Here is an 11,858-nt window from a genome sequence, read left to right as displayed (position 1 = left end):
CATGTTTTCTCTTTCTCTTAGTTGTAGTGTAGACTGACACATACATGTATTCATAGAACATCTACAATTCCTGCTATCATACATTTACTTTAATAGAAAACAGAGAGGTATAATTTAGTTTAATTAAAAAATAAAAATAAATGATGCTTTTTTACGTATCTTTTTGTTTTGTTTTGTTTTTTATTTTTTTATAATTCTTGACTTCTGAACTTCCTCCAAACATCAGGTAAACTCATGCCAAAAAGAAAGGGTTAACTTATGTGGAAATATTTCAATCCTTTGTAATTAGATTTCAAGTTTTCTGGAAGTATTTCCTCATTACCTAATTCATTTTAAGTAAAATAAGGTCATGAAATGCAACACTTTCATCCAATCCACAACCTTGTTTCTAACTTTGTAATTAACACATATTATGGCGGATAGTCAAAATTTTATAATTTCTCAAATAACAGTGATGACATAGCATGGTGATGGATACTTGTAATCCCAGTACTTTAGGAAGCTGAGGCAGGAGGATCACAAGTCTGAGCCTAGCCGGGCAATGTAGGAAGACCCTGCCTCAAAAAGGGCTGAGGTTGTAGCTCTATGCAAAGGCCCTGGGTTCAATCCCCAGGACCAGAAAAAAAAATCAAGTAACAATAATATATTAAACAAATTTGAGGTGATTAAAGAATCTGGATCTTAGAAAGCAAAGTGAATGTTTTTGCAAACTTAAAAATGAGAAACACAAAAAGGCTCATGTTACATCATTGATTAAAAGTACTGTTTCAACCAGTCTTAAACTTAAATATTTGTGTATTAACTCTGTCTTTCTTTGAATTTCTGTTACTTACACCCAGTAGGTCTCCCATGTGCTGTCATCTTGATCACTAGATTTTAAGAGAAAAGGAATCTTCCTTTCAATCTAATCTCTTTAAGATTTTGATGAATTCCTTTGATTCATTTCTAGTTTATGTCTAGAATCTTTCTCCTCATGTATATGTTCATTCCATCCACACAGACTCTACTCTACCTGAACCGAGAACTCTTCATTATCTACATTTCTATTCTGTACCTTCACTTAGTAAGGGATCTGACAGAATAAAGGTAACAACAGTCTAGTCTAAGTCTAGTCTTAGCTTTCTACTTACCAGCTTTGCAAGCTCAGGCAGGCAAGTCACTCAATTTCTCTGAAACTCAGTTCCTTCATCTGTAAAATTAGACCATGGGCTACAAGAGCAATTTTCAAATTCTACTGTGCAAAATTTCCAGCTTTCGGTGCAATTTCCAAAATATGACAGGAAGGGGTCTTCGCTCAAGATGCCTCGAATGAAGCCTATGTATTTGTTGTAAGGAAATAATTTTAATGCTAAACACTTTTTAAATTATTAAATCCCATGATTCTCTCATCATGATTCCCACCTTCTCTGCCACCCAAATTGGAGATGGGAAGAAGAAAAGAAAAGAGACAGAACAGGAAGAGAGGGAAAAGGAGAACAGAAGAAATAATGTTTTTGGAGGACACTGCTACATGTAAGGAACTATGCTAACATCAGCATATATATTATCTTATTTTTCAACAGCTCCACAACATAGGCATTGTGCCTGTTTTACATAAAAGAAAATAAAGCTCCAAAAGATTAGATGATTTACTGGAGTCCTATAATTACAAGGTAGTGAGGACAGGGTCTGCTCTCCTTCCATTTTCCCAAGATGCCCTTCAAAGAAGCTAACCTTTCCTTGTTCCCTTATTTTACCTGACTTAATCCTCACAACTTTGAGGGAACAGATTTTATCATTATTCATATTTGCCAATTATGAAACCAAGGTTCAGAGAAATGAAATTTACCTCCCCAATGTCAAAGTACCAATGAGGCAAGGATGGAATTAAATACCTGAATTCATATACTGTGCTGTTTCCACCACACCAAACTGCCTTTTTTAAAAGAAAGAAAGAAATGAGGAAATGATGAGAGGGAAGGAGGCATAAGGTATGGGACAGGTGGGAGAATTATAAGAATCCACCGTTTACTTCAGAGGGCTATTGGGTTAAATGAGATAATTTATTGGAAAGCACCTTGAAAAATATGAAACACTCTATCATTATTATTAATTATGCAAACAGGGATCATTGACAATGACATTTTATGTTTTTGCAAAATTCCACGGGGTAACTGAAAATATAAAATAGCTCTGGCATGAATTAATTGTTTAGACAGCCTACAGAAAGTAATACAAGAGGAGGACAACCTGACACTTTGAGGTTGTGATACAAGAGTATAAAGCTATATATGCTTGGCTTCTGTTCATGATATACAGTTGCTGCTGGCAGTAGAATAATTCAAATTTTCAATTTTTCTTGGATTTCATCACAAACTCTATCAAAAGTGTGGAAGTCAGTATTTTAATATCCTTGCACGATGTGAAAAATAATAGTATGCTCCACCACCTGAACTCTTAAAGCATTTTTTATTTTGATTGTCTCCCCATTATACTGAGAGATTGTCAGAATTTTATCAGGAAGATCATCCAAACAAACGTGAACATTATTAAGGTTCCAGCGGTGCCGTAAGTCACTGAATGTTATGAGTGATTAAAAGCCTTACAGTTGTGACAAGTACCATAAGGAGATCAGACAAAGAAGTTACATATCTTTAAAAGAAGGAGAAGAGGAAAAAAAATAGATTAGAATGAATTAACCCTTTATAGTTCTTTCCAGTGAAAAGTCTGCAGCGTTATTTGATCAAAATTTAAAGCCGTATATGACTAGATGCCATACAGTGAATAAATTCCAAAGGTCAAAAGAGTAGGAAACAAGATTAATACAGAATTACAATTATTGCCTTGACACAAGGCCAGAATTAAGAAAATTATATTTAATATAGCAAGATTCCCTGGTATTAGTAAAACATTACCTATTTTGTAATGTCTGTTGACTATAATTATACTTTCTAGGGTCACTAAATTATTTTGAACTTTGAAATATATTCCCATTTCACTGAAGATTCACAAATCTGTTAATTAAAAGATTCCCTTTTGCCAGGCATTGTGCAGAACATTGGAAACAGGATATAAACTGAGAAAACAATGCTCATTGGAAGAATGCATAATCTAGAGTGGAAAAGAAATAGCTAAATTAAATTTTACAATAGATTGTAATTGAAAAATTATATAGTTTATTATTAAATGAAATGATCTTACCTTCCAAACAAAAAAAAAGTACCAAAATGTTGACTATATTCTCTTAAGCAGAGGAAAAGTGATTACCATAGAATTTTTTTTCTTACACATCATCTGAGTTTTTATAATATCTTTTAATAGTTTTATAATCAATAATAAAGAAGCATTGAAGTGACTTTTTGGCACTAGGTGGCCGGCCCAGGTTTTATGCTTGTTAGACAGGCACTCTATGACACTGAGCTGCATCCCCAGTCTGAATGACCATGTGAAATACATTTTTCAAGGGGTAGTTGGGCAAAACCCCCAGGAGAAGTCCACTGACTTTGCATGAGAGTCAAAAAACCCAATAGCAAATGTTACAGTTGATCTGGGCTCCAGAAGAGGAATTGAGATTTACAAGAGTAGAAGACACTGGGCGATATCAAAGATACCAAGCAAATCTTGTAAGGAGTAAGCTTTGCAGTCAGCATTTCATGTAACTTGAGTGGTGAGGAGGGGAGATAGAAGTTGGAGGCTCCTCCGAAGAGAAAACAATGGGCCAAGCTAAAAGGTTTTAGATGCCATCTACAGATGTTTGATTTTTTTTCTCCAGTCAACGGAAAGCCAGAACTCAGTAACTGAGACCTCTAATCATGAAGGCATTTGTGAGGTATGTTTAGTTAGAACTGAAAATCTATGTTCACTAATAGTATGTAAGGATGGGAAAGACAAAAATAAATGAAGATAATTCAGAGAGACTTGATGATGAGAAGTTAAGGGGCAGCAGGTTTGGGGTAAAAGGAGAATCAGTTAAATGACTGATGCATATTGAGAATCAGCTGCTTGTAGAATATTTAGGGAGTCCAACAGAAGAAAGATTAAGGTTTATCTCCCTCTATTTTCCACCACTATTATGATCAGGTAACTTAAGATAAAGCGTAAATAAGTGAATGAATAACCTCATTGATTTACCAAGTGAAACTCTTTTTTAAAAAATGTTTGAAGAAGTTTCTGATTGTGGCAAAACAAAAAATAATGTGAACCAAGAATATTCACACCTGCATTCCTATACTTTCCTTCTAGTACAGATTGGATTATTGTTCCAATTATTCACTTCCTTGTACTAGGATTATGTACCACACCCTGTGCTATGTCATATTATGTAGTACCTCCTGCTATGGGTGGACTATACTTCCCCATCCCACTACACTTGAAACTGCTCTGCCTAAGGGAAGGTTAGTGAATGTGATGTAATTACTTGCATGGGCTGGCACACCCTCTGAAGCAAATAAGATCTGCCACAAAAAGAATTCACCAGTGTCTCCACTGTTCCTTTAGCCTGCACCTCAGACCTGATACCTCATTTGGAGTCCGCAGCATAATTTCAATCCAGAACAACCTATCCCAAATCAACTAAATCAAAGCATCGTGACCAAAAATAAAACACAGTAAGACACTGAAAGTTTTCTCTTTTTTTTTGGTACTGGGGATAGAACTTGTGCTTGCAAGGCAGGCAGCAGAAACAATGAGCTAAATCCCCAGCCCAAGTTTTCTTATTTTATGCAGCATTATTGTAGCAATAGTTGACTAATACATTTTTTCACAATAAATATTTTTTTTCATAAGACTGTGATAGTCCATAAAATTATGATCAACTCATTTTAAATTCCTTTCTAGATTACAGGAAGGTGATAACAAGGCAACCATATTAGGAAAAAAAAAACTATACAGAAATAAATTCTACAGGAAAAAAAAAACAGTGGTTGTTCAAATATCTGTGGCACTGAAACACTTCAAATCAACTTTATGTTCATGTAAGTTCATAAAATGTACAGAATCTGGAAATGCACAATGAAGCACAGACCTTGAGAAATTCCTATGTCATCTCTGCAGAACTTTAAGTGTTGAAAAAGGGCAAAGAACAAAGGATCCCTCCTGAGGGTGGGGAGGCAGTATTTAACTGATAGATTAGGAGCCAAAGAGAAAGACTGAAAACAATCACAGAGAGACAGATAAACAATTGGAGAAACCATAGTATATTATATAATTAAATGCAGGAAAGAGTACAAGAGATCTGAATATTAAAATGTTATTCCTTTGTAACTATTATACCCCCCTGGGGCATCTAGCCCCAAAACATAATTAGCAACAGGAAAAGATATTCTTATCATCACCTATGATAACAAAAGGAAATAACTTATAACAGTGGTTGTTAACATTTAATGTGACTACAAGTCATCTAAAAAATGCTACTAATGCAGATTCCACCAAATCCGTAGCAGTAGGAAAGATTTGCTGGCCTGGATCGGGACTCAAAAGTCTTATTTTTGGGCCAGGGATTTAACTCAGTTGTGTAGCGCCTGCCTTGAAAGCACAAGGTCCTAGTTCGATCCCCAGTACCAGAAAAAAACATAAAACAAAAAAAGTCTTATTTATAAAAATGAATAGGAATGGATCTGATGAAAGTGATCTAGAAATGTCTTTTGATGTGTAAAAGAAAAGAAGGAAAATAAGGATTGAAAAAAATTGTGATCTCAATGTGTTTCTTCCTTATACCAGACTTCAAGCCATGCCTGTAATGCCAGTGCTCTAGGAAGCTGAGGCAGGATTGGTTGGAAATTCAAGACCAGGCTGGACAACTTATTAGACAACTTAATGACTTACCAAGACCCTGTCTCAAAAAACTAAATAAATAAATAACAAGATTGAGGATGGTGCTCAGTGAAGGTCCTGGGTTTAATACTCAGTACTACAAAAAAATGAATAAAAATTCAGAGATGACCCAGTGCATGCTGGATAATAACAGACTTGGGACGAGGCCATCTGGTAGAATGCAGCAACTGAAGGACATGAGGGGAAGAATGTTTTGGTAAAATGTGCAGCACTCATACATTTCTTGAATACACAAAAGAATGCTGGAGTAGAAAAACTTTCTTAGAGACATATGTGAATTTGCTGCAGAGCCAGAATTAATCTTAAGTCAAGAAAATAAGGAAGAATGTTCTAGAAAAGGGCTAAAAACACTCCAAGAAACTTTTTAATGAAAACATAGGGCAAGGCTGGTCTTGTTAAGCTGGGATGAGTGAGATGTGACATGGACCTGCCTGAAGCAGAAGGAAATGGAGAAGCCTGAGCTGGGCACAGGACCCTGCCCAACTGCCTTGGAAAACAAACGTAGGGTTCTCTTCATCTCCAATGCTAAGTTGAGCTATGAATGACCATCTCAGCCAAAAATAGCCATGCTTGCTAAATGTTTATAAAGATATACATTATATTTATAAGGATATACAAGAAGAATATGGCATATACTAAAATAACTACATGAATATATTAAAGTCCACATGCACAAAATATAGAAAATTATCCATATAAATATATAGCTCTATTTGGCACTATGAAGTTCTTCACCAGGTAGTGTACAAAGAAAGATATGAATACACCTAAATTAACATATGTTCAAATATAAATATATAATTAACAATATATAGACAAAAATACCTTTATCTATAAAATAAACAGAACTTAAAGAAGCAAACACAGTCTCATACACATGCACACCTAGCCTTCAAACTTGGTCAGTGAAAGAAAAAATACATGTCTTCCTCCACACACACACCCCCAAGAAAAAAATGCCAACAATGTCAAGGAAAATCAAGGAAGAGGGTGAGAGGATGTTCACAGGATATCATTCAAGGTAAAGCTCAGCCAACTAGTTCAGTAAAATAAATTGGATGAATAAGGTAAACTCCACAAATCTGGCCTGATTGTTAAGAGAACATGGGTAATTTGAGAAAAAAAAAAAAACAGAAAAATGTTGAACAAAAAAGCAGTTATCATTAACAAGAGGAAAGCAGAGAGAATGAATTAACAATGTATTAAAAAGAACAGTTGGTTGTTATTATATAGAAAAACTGTAAACACAAACAAGTTTTTAGCTGATCAAAAGCAAGGCATAGAACAAAGGGAAAGATGAGGAAATCAGTATGACTTAGAAAGTGAAGCATATAGATGCTGTTGCTTACTTCTACTACATTACTTTAAGTAGTAAAAGTGATCAATGGAAGAACAAAACTTAAAATACAAATGTCAAATATTGAAAGGTGGGGCAAGGAAAGAGGGGTAGTAAGTGAAGCAGAGCCTCAACTTTAACCTCAGGAGTCAATGATGTTATTACAAAGTGGCCAACCATGTGATCGAGAATTATGCAAGCTAATGGTTGCCTCTGAGAGGGATCTGATGGAAGAAGCATGATGCAGGGCTGGTACTTTATGTCACAACTTTCTTTAAAGTGAGTCTGATTTTCTTAAATGACTTTTAAAAAGCTGGTGCAAGGGTCATTTTTTATAAAATGACTAGTTATCAAAACAACTGAGATATGGAACCAGCCTAGATCCCCATCAACAGAGAGTAAGAAAATGTAGTTCACATGCACAGTGGAGTATGATTTGGCTGCAAGAACAAAATTCTGCCATCTGCAAGAAAATGGATGGCTATGTTGACCAAAGTAAGCCAAACTGAGAAAGACGAATACCACATGTTCCATGTTCTCCCTAATAAGTAGACTCTAAAAAAAAAAGTAGAAGGCAGACTATTATTAGATAAGATGGAATAAGAGAGTGAAGGAGGATATGTAAAGGTGAGTAATGGGGGAATGGATATAATAAAAATATAAACCCTAAAATCAGCCTCAAACAGTGACACTAAGGAAAGAGCAGGCAGGGGCATAACAGAGTTGATGAAAATGATCGAAGTATGTTATATGTGTGGACAGAATCTGTCAAAACAAAACCCATTCATCTGTATGAACAATGAAAAAACAGGAATTTTTTAATTTCAATAATAAAATAAAATTACTAGTTGTACACTGATACTAGCAAAAACAGCTGCATTTTTAAAAAATAAGTACTTAAAATGGAATGAGAAAAAAATTCATCAGGCTAATAAATTAATTCAAATGCCTGAATTCAAGAGGTAGTATAGGAAAAGAGTGAACAAAGTAGGCATTGAATAACATCAGAGGAGAGAAAATAGAAAACAGTAAGCAGCAAAATATTGTTAAGTAAAACTAAGGCCCACAAAATGTTTCACATATTTAGAAAATAAACAGTTTTGCAAGTTTAATTATCAGATATTACTTAACACTATATATACACCATATACTATTTTGCCTGGTTTCTTTACTATTTTCTAAAAATGAAAGAGAAAGATGAAGCATTTTTGGAACATGTACCAGCTAAGTATTTCTTCTGAAGAAGAAAATTTGGTATAATTCCATACTACATAAATTCTAAAAGACTGCACTAAAGTTTGATCTGAGGTTATACAATTAGTATAACTGATGGGCAAGAATTTTTCTAGAGTCAAATCTACTTCTATTATTTTATATTACTACAGTAACTGCAATGGTCATTAATCTCAGTGATTATATTTTTGCTTCACCAAGTTATGAACTATTAATATTATAATATACACACAACTGCACTATCCTTACTTAGATCTTCAGTGTCTAAGTTTCTATGGCCTCCCAAAGATGTCCTAATGCCTGGAAACTGTGCCTGTGTTAAAAGTCACTGACAGATATAATTAAGGGTTTTTAAATAGATTATCCTGAGCCAGCACAACTATAACCTAAGCAATCAAGTTCAACCGCAGCCTGGGCAACTTAGAAACTCAGGGAGACCCTCTCTAATAATAATAAAAAAAAATGTTGGAATGTAGACTTATTTATTTGGAAGACAGAGGAAGGGGTGGAAAAATGGAGAAAGATTCAGGAAGTAGAAAAAGCCAAGGAAAAGTATTCTTTCCTAGAGCCCCAGGAGGAATGCAGCCCTGCTGACACCTTGATTTTAGCCCAAGGAGACCTCCCCCCTTGGACTCTTAACCCCGCAACTATAATATAAAAAATTGTGTGGCTTCAAAGCACTCAGTTTGTGATAATGTGTTTCAGTAGATATAGGAAACTAATACAAAATTGACTTTAGAATCAGAAGAACCCAAGCTTAAATCTTGTTTCTGCTCCATGATGTGGAGAAAAATTCTTAACTTCTGTGACTGTTTATCTGCAAGCTTCAAATCATAAAATCATCTATCCATACAACTGTGTTAATCATTAAACTCTAGTCAGAAGTCATTAAAAGGTAGATATTATTATAAAGTACTAATTATCGGAGAAAAATAAAATTGGTAAGAAATGAAAGATAAGGATTATTTTTTGCTTCCAAACCCGCAGAGTTAGCCCATGACTCTTCCTAACATACGGGCTACAAGTTGAAATACGAAGGGGGTAAACTGTTCCAGTATTGAAACCACTTCATGATATGAGCCCATTCACTCCTCTCCTTTAATATCTAGCCTCTTTGGGGAAGAGCCAATATCCTTGACTGACTATAAATGTATGAGTGTAGTTGCTTTTATGGTTGTGAATGTAATAGAACCTAAGTAAATACTGATAAGTTCTCTATTCTTCTGAGAAGTTTCCACCCACCTAATATTGTCCTATCATTGGAAATCCCCACAGTTTTGATAAGAATGAAGGCAAAAACTCTTTTATATATATATAACACTTGTCAATTAGAATCAGAACAGCATTCATCATTTTACTTGGAAAGGCTATGGGAGTTTTTACAAAATCCCAGTTGATGTATGAATAATGAAATTTTATTCTTATTGTCTTTTGAGTACCTTCAGCTTGTTTGAGAGATTAATGTTGGCTTTTAAGTTTTTTTCAAGCTTTAATATGGTTTGTGTTTAATAGAGTAAATGATACAGTGAATTAAAAGAAATAAGTATTTTCATGTCACCAGACATGAATAAACCCAAAATAGAATTAACTGTGTTCCTCTTTGCAGTGCAGGGATAGCTACTGTTTTCATTCATTAGGCCTACAGAGAATGATTATTAATACTTACAAACCACTTTGGTAGTCGTCAATGTTAGGAACTCTTTGTACCTGGTATTAAAAGAAGTGTTTTCTTTCAAAAGCTATTTGTTAATGTAAGCTTGCTACATACAGGATCACATGAGCATGATTTACACATAATCACATAAGCTTTCTACATATATGATCACATGAGCATACAGTAGCATGAGTTAAACAGTATCCATGAGGCCTCAAAATGATGCAAATTCTTATGGAAAGCCACCATCACTCAAAAACTGTAAGAATAGGAGAAATGGTGATTTACTGTGCAACTGTCCTTCATAGCACATGGGTTTTTTTGTCAGTAAGTGAATTACTTTAAGATATAACCTGTGCTATTTGAAAACTATTTGGACATGGAGCAAATAGAGAGGTTTCCTAGAAGGCTACCATTGTGCGGACAAGGAGTTGTTCGTGATATTATGGGACCATTGGTGTCCGGGTCACAGAATACAATGGAGGGAGGTATGGATAGATATGTGCATGATCAAATGCCAAGGGAAACAGATATTCCCAAAATGACACACACACACACACACACACACACACACACGAATCAGTTCCTGAGTTTCACATGAGAACCTAGCAGAACTGACTCCTGTTTGCTAACAAAGCCGAAGTACACAGATCATTTGTAAACAACACTCACAAGCTGCATCTTGAAATCAAGACTAGAATAAGTCTTTTATTTTCTAGAATCTTTTCATCCAGCATATCAATTACCCTACTGCTTTCCTGATCATATTTTATACACTTGTTTAGCACAGAGAGGCTAGCAGATTTTTCCATATAATGAGAGAAATGCAGGTATAAATTTAAAGTTCTGCACATATTCTTGCAGTGATCTTTCCTTTCTAAGAACCCATGGAGCTTTGTGAATATCATACTGACTGGGGAAGCAGTCACATAGTTTTGAGACCTGTTTTGTCATTATTTAGCCTGCATTCTATTCAAATTGATATATTGGTTTTTTTACCTAGTAGAAAATTCTTTCCTGCTACAGAATAAGAATCATGTCTCTTTATAAACTCCTACCTTGCCTTGAAGGGTGAGATAAGATTTGTTCAGTGAATGTGGAAAGAATGTAAACACAACTGTATGCGAATGAATACTAAATGAGGAAAAATGTTTTAATGCCTAAGATTATTTAGTTTTTTAAAAATTTGGTACAGGGAATCGAACCCCTGGGTTCACTGTCCTATATACTAGCACATTTTTTTTTTTTTAAACAGAGTCTCACTAAATTCCTCAAGCAGCCTGAAACTTGCTCTTTAAAAGAATTCTGTATTAATACATGTTTGCAGTACATAATGATTACATTTCTCATGAGGAGTTGGTACATGTACATAACATCTCAATTCTTTTTTTTGTCCCCTTCCCCTCTGATCTGTCCCTGTTCCCTCCAACTCTCATGTCCTTTCCATTTGGAAAAGCTCTATTTCCATTTTTCTTCAATTTCCTTTTTAAAAATCCCCTTTCCCTTCCTTCCTTCCCTCCTCCCTCCATCTGTTATTCCCCTTTCCATGTGAACAAGATCTCCCTACTTCCTATTATCTTTTATTTTGCTCTCTATTTGTACTTCAGGTTTCTCCTAGAAGAGAACCCATGTGATATTTAGACTTACGTGTCTGATCCTCCTGCCTTAAAGCCACTGAGTAGCTGGGATTACAGGCCTGCACCACCCCACCAGGATTAATGTTGTATTTTTAATGGTCTTATTATTCTCTCAATTACAAGCGCTTATTTCATAGTCTTTACCATTAGAGACAACAGGACTGTCTTAACTACACTTAAAGAATAA

The 11,858-nt window shown here is 35.0% G+C and overlaps 1 protein-coding gene across 1 annotated transcript in view; it reads right to left on the bottom strand.

The window, feature by feature from the left end:
* Positions 1-11,858, bottom strand: part of Hnf4g (hepatocyte nuclear factor 4 gamma) — a 136,903-nt gene that overhangs the window by 82,500 nt on the left and 42,545 nt on the right. The gene's annotated exons all lie outside the window — the stretch shown is intronic.

Source organism: Heterocephalus glaber, unplaced genomic scaffold, assembly GCF_053883595.1.
Source record: "Heterocephalus glaber isolate CG9 unplaced genomic scaffold, H.glaber_assembly_v1.0 deba00001553, whole genome shotgun sequence".
In the NCBI taxonomy this organism is placed as follows: domain Eukaryota; kingdom Metazoa; phylum Chordata; class Mammalia; order Rodentia; family Bathyergidae; genus Heterocephalus; species Heterocephalus glaber.
The sequence above is the reverse complement of the archived record's forward strand: the minus strand, read 5'-3'. Positions and strand labels throughout refer to the sequence as shown.